This window comes from Arachis ipaensis, chromosome B9 (assembly GCF_059453495.1).
Source record: "Arachis ipaensis isolate K30076 ecotype BB chromosome B9, ASM5945349v1, whole genome shotgun sequence".
NCBI classification, from domain to species: domain Eukaryota; kingdom Viridiplantae; phylum Streptophyta; class Magnoliopsida; order Fabales; family Fabaceae; genus Arachis; species Arachis ipaensis.
Window position 1 is genome coordinate 117,305,849 of NC_142444.1, and position 5,458 is coordinate 117,311,306.

Genomic DNA, 5,458 nt, shown 5'->3' on the forward strand with positions numbered 1-5,458 from the left:
CATAGCTTGCTTCAAGCCGACAGTCTCCGTGGGATCGACCCTTACTCACGTAAGGTATTGCTTGGACGACCCAGTGCAGTTGCTGGTTAGTTGTGCGGAATTGTGACAAAGTGTGATTCACGTTTGAGAGCTCCAAGTCTTTGGTGCCATTGTTGATGATCACAATTTCGTGCACCAAGTTTTTGCCGCCGTTGCCGGGGATTGTTCGAGTTTGGACAACTGACGGCTCATCTTGTTGCTTAGATTAGGTAATTTTATTTTATGTTTAAGCTTTTTACTTTGTATTTTCGAAATTTTTTTTTTCAAAAATACAAAAAAAATTTCTATTTTGTTCTTCAGAGTTTTTAAGAATGAATTCTAGAGTTTCATGATGATTTGTTGAAGTCTGGCTGGCTGTGAAGCCATGTCTAATCTTTTGGACCGAGGTTTCAACTTATCATCATAAGAGCTTGTTGATTTCTATCAATTTTGCTGTTGAAAGTAATGATCTGCTAAAACTTGGCTGGCCATTGGCCATGTCTAGTGTTTTGGACCGGAGCTTTCTTTGAAAGCTTGGCTGGCTAGTAAGCCATGTCTAATTCCTGGACCGGAGTCTTAGACTAGCATTGCAATGATTCCTGGAATTCTTATTAAAAATTTTAAATTCCTTTATTTTCCTTTCCATATAATTTTCGAAAAATCACAAAAAAATTTATAAAACCATAAAAATAAAAAATATTTTATGTTTTTTGTTTGAGTCTGATACGCGGAAAACTTGTCTTGCAACAAATTTCCTTCGGCAAGTGTACCGAATTCGTCGTCAAGTAAAAACTCACAATAGAGTGAGGTCGAATCCCACAGAGATTGATTGATCAAGCAACTTTAATTAGAAGAATGTTCTAGTTGAGCGAACCAGAATTTGAGTTGAGAATTGCAGAAAATTAAATGGCGGGAAAGTAAATACCAGAAACAGTAAATGCTAGAATTAAAGAGCTGAATGTAAATGGCGAAAAGTAAATTGCAGAATCTTAAATGGAAATGGGGTAATTGCTCATAAAAGTAAATGGCAGGAATTAAAGAGAATGAGTAAGATCAAAAATGGGGAGTTCATTGGGCTCAGGAGATGTTGCATTCTCCGGATCAAGTTCATTTTCATCTCTTCCTCAATCAATGCATTCATTGATCTCCTTAACAATCTTAAGTGATTGAATCACAATTCCTTGTAATTCAATCTCTCAAATCTTGATCAATAGCCAATTCCTTGGTCAATTGCTCATGAGAAGAGATGAAGTATGGTCACTGATTATACCACATGCATTTCCCAAATCAAGTGTTGGAAGGATTATAGTCACATATCCGTCCAAACCCAATTTGGTCCAGCATGAGAAAGCATTTCTAGCATGATCCCTTCATTCCTCTTTCAAGGTTCAGAAGAGATCCAAGTATGAATAGCTTCTTTTCCAAGATAACTACCCAATTGGATGAAGATCGAAAGCTTTCTAGTAAAATCAAGAGAAAAGATAGAAGAAGGAGAATGAAAACTAAAATTGATCTATCAAATTACAACAGAGCTCCCTAACCCAATGAAAGGGGTTTAGTTGTTCATAGCTCTGGAAAATGAAAACAAAGATGGAGAATACATGCTGAAAGTAAAACTAGAAATCTAGAGAAAGTAAATACAGAGAGTAGTTCTAGGCCAAAGGCTCCCTAAAGTTTCCAGCTCTCTAAACTAATTCAAAGCTACTCCTATATATACTACTCTTCTGATCTTCTAGTTGGCTCTTCTAGTCTTGGGTATGGGCCTTTGGATCCTGAGTTTGAAGCAGTTATCTTCTTCATTGGGCTTAGCTTTGCTTGCAGAGAGAAAGTGTGAAGTAGGCAGGGACTTTTAGCTCAGGACGTTAGTGGTGTTAACGTTAAGTGAAAGTGTGGGTTCGAGAACGTTAGTGACAATCACCTTTTTCACTAACGTTGCTCACCCAAGTATGAGCCACGTTAACCTCAACGTTAGTGGCGCAAACGTTACCACTAACGTTGCCTCTTGGTCCTTCGCACACGTTATTGGGACTTACCTTTCCCAATAACGTTGATAAACTTCCCCCTTCCCTACGTTAGAGTCCACGTTAACTTAGTTAACGTGGATCTTAACGTAAGTTTGCCAATCCTTCGAGAACGTTAGTGACACTTACCTTTGTCACTAACGTTCCAATGTGCCCCTCTTTCTTACGTTAGAGTCCACGTTAACGTGGCTTCTAACGTAGTCATGCTAGCCATCTCCAACGTTAGTGACAAAGGTGAGTGTCACTAATGTTGGCTCATCATCTCTTTATCCACGTTAGCTTCCATGTTAACTAAGTTAACGTGGGAGTTAACGTTGCTCATGGTGGCTCTTGGTGGTTCACCCCAACGTTAGTGACAAAGGTAAGTGTCACTAACGTTGGCGACCAATTGCTCTCTCCACGTTAGCTTCCACGTTAACTAAGTTAACGTGGGAGTTAACGTGGCTTATGGAAGCTTGGCCAACGTTAGTGACAAAGGTGAATGTCACTAACGTTGGCTTCCCTTTTGCTTCTTAACGTTAGAAGCCACGTTAACTAAGTTAACGTGGCAACTAACGTGGCCAATTATGAGCTTGGTCCAACGTTAGTGACAAAGGGGAGTGTCACTAAGGTTGGCCTTATTGTCTTCTTCCACGTTAGAGTTCACGTTAACTAAGTTAACGTGACTCTTAACGTGGGCTATGATGGCTTCGAGGGCGTTATTGGCGATTACTTTTCTCATTAACTTTGCAAGTTAGCTCCCATTCCACGTTAGAGGTCACGTTAGTTAGATTAACGTGGCTGCTAACGTGGTTCTTCCTTACTTCTTTTGTCCTGAAATCAAGCAATAAAGTGCATCAAAGTTCTAATCCAAGTCATGGGAAATGCAACATCCAATTTGTCATCAAATTCATGCAAAATCCTCATGAAATCATGTAAAGTGCACAATGTATGCTTGAATCAAGATGTAAGTGAATATCTACCCAAAAAGAGCTTATTTTCTAAGAAAATGCATGAAACTACCCTAAAAACAGTAAAGAAAAGGTCAGTGAAACTGGCCAAAATGCCCTGGCATCAGAGTCTAGTATCAATTTTTAAGTTTGGTGTCAATTGCCTGTCTTTATTCTTCTTGCATTTTTCGACTACATGCATTATGTTCTTCATTGATCTTCAAGTTATTCTTGATGATTTCCTTGCTCTAATCTTTGAATTCTCTTGTTTTGTGTCTTTTGTTGTTTCTTACATGCATTTTCAAATTGTTATAGTCCTTAGTATACAAACTTTTAAGTTTGGTGCCTTGCATGCATTATGTATTTGATCTTAGTTTTCCATGTTTAATTGCATTTTGATTGTTTCTCACCATTAAAAATCCAAAAATTTTTCAAAATTATGTCTTTTCAAGTCAATAAAACAGAGAATTGAAGATTCAGAACATGCAGCAGAGGAATTACACAGAAAAAATTGGGCGTTCAAAATGCCCAGTGAAGAAGGAAAACTGGCGTTTAAATGCCAGCCAGGGTACCTGGCTGGGCGTTAAACGCCCAAAAGGGTAGGATTTTGGGCGTTAAACGCCAGAATGGATACCATTCTGGGCGTTTAACACCAGGATGACATAAGAGGGAAGATTTTGTTTTTAATTCAATTTTTTTTCAAGTTTTCATAAGTTTTCAAAATCAAATCTTTTTCAAATCATATCTTTTCAAAATAAATTTTTTTCCATTTTTTTTCTATTTTCAAAAATACTTGCTAACAATTAATGATTTGATTCAAAAATTTCAAGTATGTTGCTTTCTTGTTAAGAAAGGTTTAATATCTGAATCATATCTTTTAAATTTCTTGTTAGCCAAGTCATTAATTTTAAAATCAAATCTTTTTAAATTGTTTTTCAATTATATCCTTTCAATCATATCTTTTTACAACCATATCTTTTCAATCATATCTTCTTAATCACATCTTTTTCAAAATAATTTTCAATCATATCTTTTTGATTTCTAATTTCAAAAATATTTTTCAAGAATCACTTAATTTCTTTTCCAACTTTAATTCTCAAAAATCATCAATCAAATTTTCAAAATTTCTTTTAATTATTTCAAAATCCTTTACTTTAATTTCGAAAATTCTTCCCCTCTTCTCACATCCTTCTATTTAAAGGACTAACACTCCTCTACTATCAACAATTCGAACTCTATCCCTCTTGATAAGTTCAAATTCTTCTCTTTCTACCTTCTCCTTCTATTTTTCTTTTCCTCTGACACTTCAAGGAATCCCTATACTGTGACATAGAGGATTCCATACTTTCTTGTTCTCTTCTCTTTTATATGAGCAGAAGCAAGGACAAAAGCATTCTTGTTGAAGCTGATCCTAAACCTGAAAGGACCTTGAAGAGAAAGCTAAGAGAAGCTAAAGTACAACTCTCTATAGAGGACCTAACAGAACTTTTCAAACAAGAAAAAGACATAGCAGCCGAAAACAACAACAATGTCAACAATGCAAGGAAGGTGCTTGGTGACTTTACTGCACCTACTCCTGGCTTCTATGGGAGAAGCATCTCGATCCCTGCCATTGGAGCAAACAACTTTGAGCTTAAGCCTCAATTAGTTTCTCTAATGCAACAGAATTGCAAGTTTCATGGACTTCCATTGGAAGATCCTCATCAGTTCTTAGCTGAATTCTTACAAATCTGTGACACTGTCAAGACCAATGGGGTTGATCCCGAGGTCTATAGACTTATGCTTTGTCCCTTTGCTGTAAGAGACAGAGCTAGAACATGGTTGGATTCACAACCTAAAGAAAGTCTGAACTCTTGGGAAAAGCTAGTCAATGCCTTCTTGGAAAAGTTCTTTCCACCTCAAAAATTGAGTAAGCTTAGAGTGGAAGTCCAAACCTTCAGACAGAAGGAAGGTGAATCCCTCTATGAAGCTTGGGAAAGATACAAGCAATTAATCAGAAGGTGCCCTTGTGACATGCTTTCAGAATGGAACATCATAGGTATCTTCTATGATGGTCTGTCTGAACTGTCCAAGATGTCATTGGACAGCTCTGCTGGAGGATCTCTTCATCTGAAGAAGACGCCTGCAGAAGCTTAGGAGCTCATTGAGATGGTTGCAAATAACCAATTCATGTACACTTCTGAAAGGAACCCTGTGAATAATGGGACAAATCAGAAGAAAGGAGTTCTTGAGATTGATACTCTGAATGCCATACTGGCTCAGAATAAAATATTGACTCAGTAAGTCAATATGATTTCTCAAATTCTATCTGGAATGCAAGCTGCACCAGGCAGTACTAAGGAAGCTTCATCTGAAGAAGAAGCTTATGATCCTGAGAACCCAGCAATGGAAGAGGTGAATTACATGGGAGAACCCTATGGAAACACCTATAATCCTTCATGGAGAAATCATCCAAATCTCTCATGGAAGGACCAACAGAGGCCTCAACAA

General features: G+C 37.4%; 1 non-coding gene across 1 annotated transcript; it reads right to left on the reverse strand.

Annotated features, from left to right (window-relative positions):
* Positions 1 to 4,879: 4,879 nt before the first annotated feature.
* LOC148546048 (small nucleolar RNA R71) lies at positions 4,880 to 4,987 on the reverse strand. Its single transcript, XR_015900549.1, has one exon. It is a non-coding gene; the product is annotated as a small nucleolar RNA R71 (small nucleolar RNA).
* Between the last annotated feature and the right edge of the window lie 471 nt (positions 4,988 to 5,458).